This window comes from Solanum lycopersicum, chromosome 9 (genome assembly GCF_036512215.1).
Source record: "Solanum lycopersicum chromosome 9, SLM_r2.1".
Lineage (NCBI taxonomy): Eukaryota > Viridiplantae > Streptophyta > Magnoliopsida > Solanales > Solanaceae > Solanum > Solanum lycopersicum.
Genome location: NC_090808.1, coordinates 21,108,091 through 21,125,599, shown reverse-complemented (window position 1 = coordinate 21,125,599; position 17,509 = coordinate 21,108,091). Strand labels below are relative to the sequence as shown.

Genomic DNA, 17,509 nt, shown 5'->3' with positions numbered 1-17,509 from the left:
AGTCACAAAGATTTTACGTTTCCATATCGTATTAAAGGTTCATTATCTTGATAAAACGTGAATCTTTGGTAATACTCCTTCTTAGTTCACGTTTATTGTTTTATTGAGTTATAAGAAATGATTTTAATTGCATATGGTTGCTCATAATATTCTGCTCGTGCATAGAGTCATTTATCATTTAACCGAGTCCCGGGCTGGGTAATGTTCGTGCGGAGTTTCTTGCATGTCACCGAGTCCCTCACTAGAGGGCCGGGTATGTATTATATATATGATTGGTGATGAGGATGGTTATGATGATGATGATGACAGAGATGATGTGATTACTATTTCACCGAGTCCCTCACAAGAGGGTCGGGTACATATGATGTATATATATATGATGAATATTTTGCCGAGTCCCTTACTAGGGATGGTGGGCACCTTATATGTTTAAGATATGCATGGTTTTTCACTTAAAAGGTACATGTGTAGCGATATCTTTTTTCGACTTATCTTGTTGGTATCCTGTCATCTTTACCTTATGCTTTACATACTCAGTACATTGTCCGTACTGACCCCCTTTCCTCGGGGGGCTGCGTTTCATGCCCGCAAGTGTAGACGCACAGTTTGGTGATCCTCCCACCTAGGATATCTACTCTGCTGATTTGGAGAGCTCCACTGTTCCGGAGCCCAGTCTATATGGTACATACCTTTTTGTGTATTCTTTTGCTTGTCTATGGGTATGGCGGGGCCCTGTCCCATCGAGTTTCACTACTATACTCTTAGAGGTCTGTAGACATTATGTGGGTTGCATATATATGTTATGGATAATGTTTTGGACATGGTTAGTTTGGGAAGTCCGCTTGTACAGGGTCAACCTTGTCGGCTGCGTACATCATTGTGTATTCTGTAGTGGCAGCCTTGTCGGCTTGCGTATGCTATTATGCTTTGGATAGTGGCAGCCTTGTTGTCTCGTGTATGTTATTACGGTTGAATGGGTATGGCTCCTTATGAGACAGGTCCACTTTATATATATATGGCGTTGGGGTTGTCTTGATTGGATTAAATTCCATATTGTCTTAGTTTAAGTTTGTTATACTTAGCAGGTTTGTATGTGAGTGTCCAAAATGGGCACTAGTCACGGCCCATCGGGTTGGGTCGTGACAGTGTTCTTGATTGTGCATTAAGGCTTTTCAAAGTAACTTAGCATGGTTTTTAAGGAATGTCCCTTTAAACATGATTCCAATATTTTATGTGTATATGTTTCTACACTTAGCACAATTGGTTGTACTAACCTATAGTTTTTCCCTTTTTCCCAAACAATATAGGTTCAAACCGTTGAAGTATTTGAGGCTACTTGAAGAAGAATCGGACATCTTTTTCCAAGTGTTGGTAGGTCGTCAATATCTGAGGATGTTTTCTTTTCCATTCTAGCTATGTAGTTGGTATAGTCTAAAAGACAATCATTTGTGTAAGGTCTATGTCTAATGTTTCCTGTTTAGAGGGTTCAATATGAGATAAAGTATTATACTAATTCGTACATATTTATTACGTTGTCTAAATGAGAAGACTAAGTAAGCTTCTTATGTGAGTATTCTAAGTGAACCCCATATGTAGTATGTGAGAAGTCTATGTAAACCTCATATATATATATATATATATGAAAATTTTTAATTTTTCTGCATTTTAACCTATGGTTTGCCTTTCGGAGGATGACGACACCTGTTATGTTTCGGTGCTTCCAGTTCGTTACAAACTTGGTATCAGAGCATGAGGTTAACTAAATCTTAGGATTGATGTCTCATTGAACCACGTCTACATAGAGTCTTGTTCATGGGTGTGTGAAGCGCCAAACTTATGAATGAGAAGCTATGTGACTCTTAGGAATTCTCATTTATTGGTAATATTGAAAGTCGTGCCTTAAGAGTTGAAACTCCATGTGACCTTTTCCTTCTTCTAATCCTTTTCTTGTTGATACAGGAAATGAATACTAGGAGGGCATCTACAAGGAGAGTGGAGGAAGATTTGTCTAGTGCGGGAGTTCCTCTGAAGGCAAGCAAGTCCCTCCACAAGGCAGTCTAGTGCCTCCACAAGACCAAACTACGTCATTCCTCCATATATGACGAACAAAAGGATAAGGTCAAGCAATTATAACTCAAGTAAATAGGGAGGTTGGACCCCATGTTTAATAAAATAATAGTACCACGACTTCTCGCTTGAGATACTTCACTAGGATGAACCCTCCTATGTTCTTTCGTTCAAAGTTAATGAATACCACCAATACTTCATTCATGAGGTCTGTAAGATTCTTTATGATATGGGATTGACTTTGAATGAAAGGGACAAACTAGTTTCATATCAACTCACAAATGTAGATCAACCATGGTACACCCAATAAAGAGACAATAGGGCCTTGAGAGCGGGTCCTATCACTTGGGAGGTGCTTAGAAGGGCTTTTGTAGATCGGTTCTTTCTTAGGGAGAAAGGGAGGCCCAAGTATAGGAATTCATTAACCTTTGTCACGGAGGTATGAGTGTGCAAGAGTACTCCTTGAAGTTTACTAATTTGTCCCAGTATGCACCTTACTTGGTGTCTATCGAAGGGATGAGATGAATCGCTGTGTTACAGGAGTGTCTGATTATTTGGTTGAAGAGTATCGTTTGGCGATGCTCCATGACAACTTGGATATTTTGAGGTTGATGGTGCAAGCCCAACAAGTTGAGAAGACTAGACTAAAGAGGAAGAATTGGGAGTTTAAGAGGGACAACTCTTATGAGGGAGGTACTTCCAAGGGTAGGCCTAAGATTCAAGACAAGCCTAGGTTTAAGAAGAGGGTCTCCAACCAAGTTCTTTCCAATTTCCCTAAGGAAAACAAGGATAGGGTGTCTAACCCTAAGTCTCAAAAGGCAAGAAGTGGAAATTAACCAAGTGAAAACCTATTTGTGCAAAGTTTGGTAAAAAGCATAGGGGTGAATGCTTGGTGGGAACGAGAAATTGCTTTGGTTGTGATCAAGATCAAGCAAATGTTAGGAGTCAAGATAAGGGGAGTGGTTAAGCTCAAGCAAGCGATACTAGTTCCTATGCTCCAAAGATAAAACACTTTTATTTTTTCCACTGTAGGAGTGAGCAAGAGGAGTCTCCCGATGTGGTCACTGCTGTGTTACAACTTTTATCTATTGATGTTTATGATTTACTATATCTCGATGCTACTTTATAATTTGTAACTCCTCTAGTATCTACAAATTTTAATGTTCTACTAATATTTTAATTGAACTATTTTCCGTTACAACCCCGGTGGGTGACTCCGTTGTGGGTAAAATTGTTTTTAGGAGTTGTCATATATCTTTTCCCAATAGAGTTACATAGGTAGATTTTGTAGGGCTTGAAATGGTTGATTTAGATGTTATCTTGGAAAAGGATTGGTTGCATGCATGTTTTTCTTCCATTGATTGTTGAACAAGAGCAGTCAAGTTCAATTTTCCTGATGAACCCATTTTAGAGTGGAAGTGCGGTAACTCAATTCCTAGAGGTAGTATCATTTTTATTTGAAAAACTTGTAAAATGATCTCTAAAAGGGTGTCTTTACCATATCGTAAGATTCAAAGATCTTGAGTCCGGCATCCCTCCAATTGAGTCGGTCCCTGTAGTTAAGGACATTCTGGAAATCTTTTCCATTGCCTTGCCAGAAATTCCACCTGAGGGGGAAATAGATCATATATTGACTTATTACCGGACATAAACCCCATTTGAATCCCTCCTTACGGGATGGCTTCGGCGAGAATTGTGAGAGTTAAAACTTCAACTCAGAGACTTGTTATATATAAGGGGTTTATTCAACCTAGTATTTCACCATGGGGAGTTCAATGTTCTTTGTCAAAAATAATGATGGTTCTCTTTGGATGTTCGTTGATTATCGCCAACTCAATAAGGTCACCGTTCAGAACAAGTATCTTATCCCTCATATTGATGACTTATTTGATCAACTCCACAGGCTAGCTACCTTTCTTTGATTTGCTTGAGATCGGGATATCAACAACATAGACTGATAGGTGAAGATGTACCTATAATGGAATTTCGAACTACATATGGGCACTATGAGTTCGTAGTAATGTTGTTTGGTGTCATGAATGCCTTGCAAATTTTATGGACCTTATGAATAAGGTTTCGAAAATTACCTAGATTCCTTTGTTATTGAATTCATTGATGATATCTTGGTATATTTGATGAATGAGGGTGAAACATGGACCATTTGAGGGTTGTCTCACAAGTCCTTAAGGAACACTAACTATTTTCCAAGTATAGAAAGTGTTAGTTTTGGTTGAGATCGGCGGCATTTCATGGTCATATTATCTCAAGTGAAGGTATAGAGGTTGATCCAAAGAAAACTGATGCGGTTAGGTATTGGCCTAGACCATTGACTCCAACCGACATTAGAAGTTTCTTGGGTTTAGCTTGGTATTATACAAGGTTTGTGGATGCATTTGTGTCCATTGCTTCTCCTTTGACTACCTTGACCCAAAAGAGTGTTAAGTTTGACTGGTCGGAGGCATGTGAAAAAAAGCTTGCAAATTTTTAAAGATAGGTTTACCTCCCATCTGGTGTTTACTTTATCGAAGGGTACCAATGGTTTTGTGGTATATTGTGATGTATCCCGAGTGGGTTTGGGTGTGTTCTTGTGCAACATGGGGAGGTAGTAGCGTATGCTTCTAGATAACTCAAAGTGCATGAAAAGAATTATCCAACTCACGATCTTGAATTAGTGGCCGTAGTATTTGCTTTTAAAATATGGAAGCATTACTTGCATGGTGTTCATGTGGATGTGTATACCGACCATAAGAGTCTTCAATATGTGTTTACTCAAAATGAGCTAAATCTCTTTCACAGAAGATGGTTCGAATTGTTGAAAGATTATGACATGACTGTTCTCTACACCCCCGGCAAAGCTAATATGGGGGCAGATGCTTTAAGTAGTATGGCCATGGACAGTGTGTCTCGTGTGGAAAAAGGCATGAATGACCTATTGAAGGTGCTCATAGGTTTACTAGATTGGGTGTTCAGTTGGAAGATTTCCCAAATGGTAGTTTTATGGTCCATAATAACTCTGGGTCATCCTTAGTGGTTAAGGTGAAGTCTAAACAACACCTTGATACGCTATTGATAGAGTTAAAGAAATCAATACTTGGTTAGTTCAATGAGTCATTGTCCAAAGGGGTGGACGGTGTGTTAAGGTACCAAAATAGATTGTGTGTACCAGATGTTGATGATTTGAGGAATAGGGTGTTAGAAGAGGCTCATGGTTCCCGATATCCTATTCATCCGGGTTCCACTAAAATGTATCATGATCTTAGAGAGGTATATTGGTGGGATGACCTAAAAAGAACCTAACTCTAACACAAATACTAACCTTAACCCCCACCCTAAACCTAAAATCAAATAAAAAAATACAAAAACCCAAACATTAAACACTAAATCACAGATTTTAAACCTCAAATCCTCAACCCCAAGAGCTAATACCTTAAAAAAAACCTAAACCTTATCTTTAATTCTAACCTTAACCCTTACCCTAACTCTAAATTGTAGACCTTACATCCCAACCCTTAAATAAAAAAACCCACACATTAAACACTAAACGATATATATTAAAACTCAAACCCTAAAACTTAAAAAAAACCTAGAACCTAACCCTAAATAATAAACACTAAACTTCAAGCCCAAAATACCAAAACCCAAACATTAAATACTAAATTACAACTATTAACCCACAAATCATAAGCCCCAAACCCTAAACCCTAAAAAAAACTAAACCCTACACCTAACCCTAAATCCCAATAACAAAATACCAAAATCCAAACATTAAACACTAAACCGTAGATAATGTACCATAAATCTTATTCCCTAAACCTAACACTAAACCCTATACACTAAACTCGAAGCCCAAAATACAAAAACACAAATACTAAACACTAAACCATAGATATTAAACCTCAAATTCTAAACTCCAAACCCTAAAACATATTAAAACACTAATTAATACTAACCCTAAACGCCATGAAGAAAGTACCAAAATCCAAACATTAAATTCTAAAGCATAGATATCAAAACCTCAAATGCTAAACCCTAAACCCTAAAATCCAAAATAAAACCTACACCTTAACCCTAACACTAAACCTAACCTTAAACACTAAACCCTAAGTCCAGAACACCTATTAGTGTTGTTTTGACATTATTAAAGATAACCTTTTGGTTGCAGTTCAATCTTTCTTCATTGGCCAAAATATGCCTAAATTTATTATTCATGCATGCTTTATGCTAATTCTCAAAGTTAATGCTCCTAATAAGATTATTTAGTTTTGACCAATTAGCCTTAATAATTTTTCAAAAAAATATTTCTAAGATTATTAGTAAGAGATTAGCTCCTATACCTCCTACTCCTATTTCAATCAATCAATCTGGATTTGTAAGGGTAAGGAATATTTCTAAAAACATTATGTTAGATCAAGGGATTATTCATGGTATTAAACATCCTAGTGAAGGTGATAATGTGGTAATTAAAATAGACATGATCAAAGCCTATGATAGAGTATTTTGGGCTTATACACATTTAGTATTAAGGAAGATAGGATTTGGGGAAATTTTCATGGATAGAGTTTGGATGATAATGAGTAATAATTGGTATTCCATTGTTATCAATGGCAAAAGGCATGGTTTTTAATTTTACTAGGGGTCTTAAACAAGGGGATCCCTTCTCACCATCACTTTTTATTTTAGGTGCTGATGTTTTATGAAGAAATCTTAATATGTTACACCAAGATAATCTTTATAAAGGATTCCATATGGAGAGTACGCCCATAGATTAATCATTTGAGTTTTGCAGATGATACTGTTATATTCACTTATACTACAAGATATTCCTTACAACTTATTATGAAGACAATCGCATCATATGAAACAGTTTTTGAGTAACTTCTAAACAAGAGTAAAAACATGTTCATGGTAACTACTTCTACTGCTAGTGACACTATTGAGCTTATTGAGGAAGAAACTGGTTAAAAAAGACATCCCTATTACCTACTTAGGTTTTCCATTATACATTGGGAGATAAAAAATCATTTACTATTTTGATATTGTGGATAAAGTGATAAAGAGTATCACAGGATGGCAATTTAAAATACTAATTTTTGGGGGTAAAGTCACTCTTGTGAAGCATGTATTACAATCAATTCCTATCCATACTATGGCTTCCATATCTCCACCTAAAACTACTATCAAATATTTAAAACAAGTCACTGCTGATTTATTTTGGGGTAGAGATAACGATAAGAAAAATTATCGTTGGGCCTAGCGAGAAACATTTTGATATCCCACTGATTAAGGAGGAATTGGAGTGAGGTTATTGGAGGATATCTGCACTGCATTCTAGAACAAACAGTGGTGGAAATTCAAAACTAAAAACTCTACGGGGAAAATTTTAAAGGCCAAGTATTGTCAAATATCTAACATATTAGCTAAGAAATGGGACACAGGGAAGTCATTGATGTGGACATATCTTACTACACTACTAATAAAATAGTGAATACCGACTTAAAAATTACAGACCTTAAATTGAGTCCGTAATTTCCGACCTCCAAAGGTTAGTATTGGTAAAAGAATAAAAGTAGTTTTTTTATGCAAAATAAAGAGGGGGGAAATTCCGACCTCAGAGGGTCGGTATTTTTGCGGAAAAAATAAATTACAATAAAAACCGACCTCTTAATGTAGGTATTAAATAAAATAAATGAATAAACATATTTTGTTTTTCTCAATTAATTAAAAAATACAATAATATAATATTTTTATTTAATATTATTTAAATTATCTTCCAAGAGACGGTTTTATGTAAAATAAAAAACAAAAATTATTATAATACCGAAATCCAAACATCTAATAAATTAATTGTATACATTAATTTTTAATAAAATATTTATATAATGATTTCAATAAAATAATAAATTGATATTTTTACTTGACTTTAAATAAATCGGATGACTATCTTATATAATTCTAAATGTAAATTAATATAAAATACCGACCTCATGAAGTCGGTAATTTTATTTCATCCAAATACTGACATCATAAAGGTTGTATTTTTATTTAATCCAAATACCGACCTCATGAAGTCGGTATTTTTTCTTCATCCAAATGTCAACCTATCACGACCCTAAACGAGTCGTGAGTGGCACTCAAACTTAACCTCTTAAGTGAGCAAACCAACCAATTTAACCTAACATACAAAATACAAGCATAACACGGAAACTCAAATGTTACTGAATATCATTTCCCAAAACCTGAAAGTCATCACATCAAGGACATCTAATATCCAATACTAAGTCTAAGAATATAAAATACACCAAAATAATGAATAAAATGGTATGTGTCCGAAAGTATAGGAAATCATGTCATGACTGAGAGAACCTAAAATGAGCTTGAATTGATAGCTCACCCTGGAATTTGATATACGGGAGGCTGGCTAGTGTTGAGGGAAATCAGTAGTCATAGTATACTCGCTGCATTTCATAAAAGAAAAACAAAGAAGAAAACAAGTAGGGCTCAGTACGAGGCAACATGTACTGAGTAAGTATCATCGGCCAACCCAAAGTAGTAACTAATATACAAAGAATAATATAATGAACTCAACGATAGCACTTAACATATGATAAGCAACAACAACATGAACAAGTGTCAATAACAATAAAGTAAGCATGCATTAAGTCAACAGTAGAAAGATCACACAAGAGGATTCATGCCTCCAAACCAAACCATTTTGGGAGTTGAGTTCTTTCAGATTGAGTACCGTGTTGGAATGTGACACTCTGATCCAAGAATACCGTGTCAGAACGTGACACTCCGATCCAAGAATATCGTGTCGGAACGTGACACTCCGATCCAAGAATACCATGTCGGAACGTGACACTCCGATCCTATAATATCATTATTTTATCATTTAGTATCACCACTTTTCCATTCGTTAACAATATTTCATCTAGCCTTCTTTATTCAAGGCATTACTTCGATAGAGATGGTTTAAGGTTATACATTCTACGGTCTCGGGATTTCAGACCAATCACAAAACACACAACAAATCCACACAATCACAGAATCAAGTACATAGAAAACTTCACAATATCATTCAATGCATGTCAATCACTATTAAGAGTTTACTATCAAATAGAATAAACCATAACCTTCCTCCACCGAAGAACCGATGTTAAGAAAACTATTTCTCTAATGTCTTTCCTTCCCTTAACGCCTACAAACCTCTCCAATCTATCACGTATATATGCATAACTTGTAAGTTAGCGAGTCTATAAACACTCAATTTATTCTATGTTTAATCTAGACCCAAAAATCACATAATTATATAATCGATTTCCTAAAGTTCTAATCTAAGGGTAGATCTTAATTCACCCAATTAACATAACTTTAAAGAAATTTAAATTATTCTATACACATAATATTTAATTATATTGATATACTAAACTCAATTTATAATAGGGTAATACGTAGTAAAATTCCAGATCAAGCCACTGGTTTCGAACACCAGTGGCAACACGTCTAACCCAATTTTTATCATTATACAAAATGTATAAATTTATCATCCATCTGCAGATAATTGGCCAATTATTAATCATACTTCATATTAATACTATTTAATAATCATTAAAGTTTATATTTGTTCAGTAACACATCTAATAACTATACATCTCGTACATTACATATATAAAGATATATATATTTTTAGTTTTGCCATAATCACATTATAAAACTCTATAATTGATTGACACTTGTTTTTTTAAATTAACATATCATAGCAATATACTCATCCATTCATTAATATACATTCACAACCAACTATAATGTAATAATATTATTAAAATATATGTCTATTTCTTTCATTGTAATTCACTAATACTAACAAGAATCAATACCCCTGAACCACCTAATTTTAACCAATAAAATATAATGCTAGATGAAGTTTTTTACCTCTAGCCTTTTCTGATTGTCCTGTCGACGGCGCGAAGAATTCAAGAATAAGATTTGTGAGCGGTTTTCGTATAATCTAATAATATTAACCCTACTTATTATATAATTAATTTTTAATATGCTAAAATATATCCACTATTAATTTTAATGTTATCTTCTTTATCCACCAACTAAATAAATTATTAAAACTACCCCGCTAATTTCATAATTATAATAGTTCAAAATACCAATTTAGAATCTTACGGAAAATATTTTATAAAACACAAGGTTTTAGCTCTCAAAACGTCCAAAAGGGTCGTTTCAATAGATACCAATTTACCCATCGTTCGTCCTCGAACGATCAAAGGAAGGCAAGACAAGAAAGGATAGTTGTCGCAAAAATTCATTCAAAATAGTAGTACCTGTGGTCCTATATCAAAAGAAATAAATCAATCAATTGAAGATCTACACCTCCTCCCATACAATGCTTTAAATGGGTCCATCTCATTACTCTAGGGATAATTATTGTTGTATGTAAACTCAACTAACAATAAAACTATATCTAATAATGTACTTTTCAAATGATCTATTCTCCAACTATGCCTTGAAACAACCATCTGAACAAATATCTAACATAACCACGATAAAATTTTGAATCAAAAGTGGCTACAACCAAAAGTGTATTTCAACCAACTACCACACACTCATAATGCAAAAAACATCACACATCTTATCAAGATTTTCTTTTCACAACACAATCTCATCACAAGCTTAAGTAATGAAAATATTAGCTTTAGACATCGATTAATCATCAAAGGAAAATCAACATATCTAACCCAAGGAAGAATTCTATCAGGTATACACCATCAAGGGATACACTTCAAAATGAAGAACCTCTAACATTACTCTTAGGCAATTATAACTCTTCATAGCAGCTCTGATATAGATTTTCATAAGCAAATTTGTGCGTATAGAACTACTGATATACTTTAGCTATCCCAAACAACACCAATTCTATCATAACTAAAATACAAAGTTTGCCCAATGATCCTACCCTATCAAGAGGACACAAGAGGATCTTTACATCCGATTCACCACCAGAAATCAACCCATAGATGTGAAAACACGCGTAGTATAAGTAGTGAATCATACTACCAAATAATGTCCAATATGAAGAAAGTGGTCACATAAGAATATACCTAAAGGTCAAATAACACTAGATACTCCTTTCTTGGTGACCATATAAACATTTTCATTCATCTAACTCTATCTCTTTGATTTTATTGCTACCAAGAATCACAAATTTAGTCCCTATTATGATTACACACATATATACTTGATTTATCGAACCCTATATCCACTGAAGTCAACACTTGAAGAAATTCATGATCACTTAAAATATTTTGTATACTATAATCTCATAATCTCTATTAACCGTCAAATATCTATGTAACACATCTTACATTCTATGTAGTCCCATCAATAGGGTAATATTAATCCAACTCCAAATTCTTAATAACCATGTAGAATTATATCTCACTTTTTACATCATTCTGAAGTCTTCTATCCTAAATTGAGCAATCTAACCCCATTTTAAAATACTTAATTTTTCGTACCTCATTGTTTGTCACCTAAATCGAAACTGCTTTTTCTTTTACAGAAGTGGATGATAAACTCGTAGTAAGTATTTACCGAATTAGTTCACATCTCACAATCATAGGCAGAAATTAAAACAACCATCAACTACACTCCATGGATTTATACGAGAGGTCTTATTCCTTCACTCTTCTCAAATTCTTCTCATGGTGCAAATTCTACATATCTCGATCCTTCAATATAACAAACTCTTTTTTATCTAGATTTCTTACCGATATCATCTTTTACTAATAATCCATGACATTTTACTTCACACTCTTAATCAAAACTCTTAGGGTAAACCCTTCTTTAGATACTTTTTAACAATCAAAAGTAACAAACTTTATGGTCCAAAGCAAGCATAAATTCTTTGACGTGCTCAATATCGATGCAATCATTCCTTTCTCATCTTACTAATTCATACCTTGACAAAATATACCACTACAAATTCAGATTTATGACAAAAAATTTAAATTATAAGTCCAATTGTGTAACACAATGCCCTGAATTACTACATTTGCTTATACTTTGAAGAATTCTATGAATTATTGTACCTTAACTTATCATTGATCGGCTCTCCGTCTACATTACATATCCTTCACTAAAATCCAACTCTACTCATTACTAAATTCGACACTACAATAGAACTTATCACCCCACTCAAGCTGAACCTCTGTACACTCCTCTCTTAAGTTTTATCCAATAAATTTTAGCCCATATGATTAACCTGTTACATTATTGACTTAATCAAAACAAAATAGATAAAACCACACGCTCTTGAACCCAATTATCACCTTCCTTAAGATACCTGTATGACCCTTTCAATTAGAGAGAATATTATTGTTCTCACCTTTTTCTGAAGGCTACATATCCCACAAATTTATCTTACTTTAATAATAACTCTAACTCCTTTAAGTTCTATTCTAGCGGTGCCCCACCATCTCACAAAACATTCTATACAACTATGTGACTCAGTTAGTAATAGAAAATCCCACCTTAGATACTCACAAGTCATTATTATCATATATAAAAAATTGACAAACAATTTGTATTCTATAGTTGCATCTCAATCACAATTCATCACTAACTCGTATTACCATCATGTTCAACAAACCCTTGTCATCGCCATAAATAAACCTTTTTCTTAGACCTGACAAGTTAAACTCAGGAATAACAATTAAAATTTAAGGGACTAACCGAATTTTTTTTACGCACTTTCTTACTAAAAGCTTTAATTTACTTCACCCGGAACTTCTTTTTCCCTATAAGTTTGTCATTCTAGTATCAATTTACCCTTTGAAACTTAAGATAAAATTATCAGTCCATATTCAGAACCCTCAAGATACAGTTTACAACCTAAAACATTAATACCGTATTTAAGTTCCACAACTAGAAACTTCTTTAAAACAATGTCCAATCCAAGCGCCCATAGTAATAAACTAGTGAATGTAACACCAAATGTCATTATCTAAACAAGTCATACCACAATAACTCCTTAAACGTTTAGTATTCACACTTTACACTTGACGTACTTGTTTCTACATAACACAATTACATTACCTTAAAATTTCTTTATATGCCTCACTGGAACACATCTTACCTAACGAGAATATCGTACAACCAATAGCCAACATACTTCTATTCATTGAATCGATCCCAAATACTATTAAATTAATTCTTAGATCAGCTCAACGAAAAAAATAACACACATCATAAGTTTAACTAAGTAAACATAAATATTATTGTAAAATTAATATTATAACCCCTTTTTTTTCTTGTATACACTTAATCTATAAAGCCATGATAAAGATTCTGCCCTCAATTTCCTCAAGGTAACTTCATCATTCGTTGAGAAACTCGTATATGTTATGATAACTTTATTAATTGTATATCAATATGTAATGGTGTTCATTACCTAGTCATTACAGTATCTATTTCCAAGAACAATTTTTTTTTCTCTTCGGTGTTGTCATTTCAACTTCTAATACTCTAGTACTCACCATATGTTAAATAGAGCGAAAAAATAAAGATACCAATTTGTATCACCGAGATACCAATTAGATTCAAGTAGTAGCACGAAAGAAAGAAAGAAATGAGTTCTCCTAAAGTCTTATAGACTCTTAGAGAAAGGTAAAGGCGTCCCCAAACCATTTATCAAGACTCTAAAAACAAGACTTGTCCTTGTGTGATGAGATCCATGAACCTAAGGCTCTAATACCAAGTTTTTCACGACCCAAAACGAGTCGTGAGTGGCACTCACACTTAACCTCTTAAGTGAGCGAACCAACAAATTTAACCTAACTTACAAAATACAAGCATAACGTGGAAACTCAAATGTTACTAATTATCATTTCCCAAAACCTGAAAGTCATCAAATCAAGGAATCTAATATCCAATACTAAGTCTAAGAATATCAAATACACAAAATTAATGAATAAAATGATATGTGTCTGAAAGTATAGGACATCATGTCATGATCGAGAAAACCTAACACGAGCTTGAATTGATAGCTCACCCTGGAATTTGATATACGGGAGGCTGGCTAGAGTTGAGGGAAATAAGAAGTCATAGTATACTCGCTGCATTTCATAAAAGAAAAACAAAGAAGAAAACAAGTAGGGCTCAGTACGAGGCAACATGTACTGAGTAAGTATTATCGGTCATCCCAAAATAGTAACTAATATACAAAGAATAATATTATGAACTCAAGTATAGCACTTAACATATGATAAGCAACAACAACATGAACAAGTGTCAATAACAATAAAGTAAGCACATATTAAGTCAACAGTAGCAAGATCACACATGAGGATTCATGCCTCCAAACCAAACCATTTTGGGAGTTGAGTTCTTTGAGATTGAGTATCTTCCATTTATTCAACTTGTTTCTTCTTTAATATTATCGTGTCGGAACGTGACACTCCGATCAAACAATATCGTGTCAGAACGTGACACTCCGAACCAAGAATATTCTGTCGGAATGTGACACTCCGATCCTATAATATCATTAGTTTATCATTTAGTATCACCACTTTTCCATTTGTTAATAATATTTCATCTAGCCTTCTTTATTTAAGGCATTATTTCGATAGATATGGTTTAAGATTATACATTCTACGGTCTCGGGATTTCAGACCAATCTCAAAACACATGACCAAGCCACACAATCATACAATCAAGTACATAGAAAAACTCACAATATCATTCAATGCATGTCAATCACTATTAAGAGTTTACTATCAAATAGCATAAACCATAACCTACCTCCACCGAAGAATCGAAGTTAAGCAAACTATTTCTCCAATGTCTTTCCTTCCCTTAACGCCTCCAAACCTCTCCAATCTATTAAGTATATATGCATAACTTGTAAGTTAGCGAGTCTATAAACACTCAATTTATTCTATGTTTAATCTAGACCCAAAAAGTCACATAATTATATAATCAATTTCCTAAAGTTCTAATCTAAGGGTAGATCTTAATTCCCCCAATTAACATAACTTTAATGAAATTTAAATAATTCAATAGACATAATATTTAATTACCTATATTTATATACTAAACTCAATTTATAATAGGATAATACATAGTAAAATTCCAGATCGAGCCGCTGGTTTCGATTGCTAGTGGAAACATGTCTAACCCAATTTTTTTCATTATACAAAATGTATAAATTCATCATCCATCTGCAGATAATTGGCCAATTATTAATCATACTTCATATTAATACTATTTGATAATCATTAAAGTTTATATTTGTTAAGTAAAACTTCTAATAACTATACATCTCGTACATTACATATATAAAGATATATATATTTTTTGTTTTGCCATCATCACACTGTAAAACTCTATGATTGATTGACACTTGTTTTTTTTAATTAACATATCATAGCAATATCGCCATCCATTCATTAATATACATCACAACCAACTATAATGTTATAATATTATCAAAATATATGTCTATTTCTTTCATTATAATTCACTAATACTAACAAGAATCAATACCCCTCAACCACCTAATTTTAACCAATAAAATATAATGTTGGATGAAGTTTTTTACCTCTAGCCTTTTCTGATTCTCCCATCGACGGCGCCAAGAATTCAATAATAAGATTTGTGAGCAGTTTTCGTATAATCTAATAATATTAACCCTACTTATTATATAATTAATTTTAAATATGCTAAAATATATCCACTATTAATTTTAAAGTTATCTTGTTTAACCACCAACTAAATAAATTATTAAAACTACCCCGCTAATTTTATAATTATAATAGTTCAATACCCATTTAGAATCTAAGGGAAAATATTTTATGAAATACAAGGCTTTAGCTCTCAAAACGACCAGAAGGGCCGTTACACAACCTCATGAGGTCGGTATTTTTACTTTATCTAAACATCGACTTCTTGAGATAGGTATATATATTTCATCCAAATACCGACCTAATGAGGTTGATATATTTGTCTCATCCATATATAATTACCAACATCATGAGTTCAGCATTTTTATTTCATCCAAATACTGACATCATAAAGTCAGTATTTTCAATTTATCCAATTACCGACCTCATGAAGTTGGTATTTTTTGGTATTTTTTCTTCATCCAAATATCTACCTCATGAGGTCCGTATCTTTACTTCATCTAAATACTGACTTCATGAGATCGGTATTTATCTTTCATCCAAATACCGACCTAATGAGGTTGATATTTTTATTTCATCCATATCCAAATATCGACATCACGAGGTTGATATTTTTATTTCATCCAAATACAGACATTATGAAGTCAAAATTTTTATTTTATCTAGATAATGACCTCATGAGATCAGTATTTTTTCTTCTCCAAATATCGACCTCATGAGGTCAGAATTTTTTCTTTACTAAATACTGACTTCATGAGATCGGTATTTATCTTTCATCCAAATACCGACCTCATGTGGTCAATTTTTTTACTTCATCGAAATTCATACCAACATCATGCGGTCGATATTTTTATTTTATCCAAATACTAACAGCATAAAGTCGGTATTTTAATACCATCCAAGTATCGACCTCATGAGGTATCAAAGTATTAATTGTCGAAAAAGTTTAATAATTTTGTATACTTATATCAATAAAAAGTTAGACTTCGTGAAAAAATAAAAAGATATATGTAATCCATATTTAGAGTATGAAACTATATTGAAATGATTAGGACATAATTATACCTATATTTATAGAGTAATGTACAAAACTATAAGTCCATCTTCTAATCATGAGCTTAATATCTCATTTTATGATGTAGAGGTGAAAAGCTAACATATAATTTATTTCACTATGAAATGCGAGATAGTATTATTATATACTTTCGATCTTGAATGTTTGTCAAGTCTAGTGATTACTCTATAATTATAATGACATGTAAAAAAACTTCATCTGAGTATGAAATAGGTTAAATAATTGTATATAAAATTATAAATTAAATAAATATAGATGATCAATTTAAAGAGATTTATATATTAGATTTGATATTGATAAACTTTCATTGATTGATAAAATTAAATTTATATAATTAAGAGGGGTATATATGTGTGTGTGTGTGTGTGTGTATATATATATATGTGTGTGTGTGTGTGTGTGTGTGTGTGTGTGTGTGTATTGTCACGACCCAAAACGAGCCACGAGTGGCACCCACACATTCCCTCCTATGTGAGCGAACCAACCAATCTAAACCCCAACATTTCAAACATAATAAACAGAAAATAATGCGGAAGACTTAAAAATCATTAACGAAATCAATTAATAACCTCTAAAGTTTATCAATTACTATCCCCCAAAACCTGGAAGTCATCATCACAAGAACATCTATCCTCAGATTACTAAATCTAAGAGTATCTAAGAAGCTAAAATAAGT

The 17,509-nt window shown here is 33.3% G+C and overlaps 1 long non-coding RNA gene across 1 annotated transcript; it reads right to left on the bottom strand.

Moving 5' to 3' along the window:
• Positions 1–8,301: 8,301 nt before the first annotated feature.
• LOC138338299 (uncharacterized) lies at positions 8,302–15,727 on the bottom strand. The gene is made up of 3 exons (XR_011211738.1): positions 15,677–15,727; positions 14,878–14,955; positions 8,302–8,522 (listed from the first exon to the last, which is right to left on the bottom strand). It is a non-coding gene; the product is annotated as an uncharacterized lncRNA (long non-coding RNA).
• Positions 15,728–17,509: the final 1,782 nt, after the last annotated feature.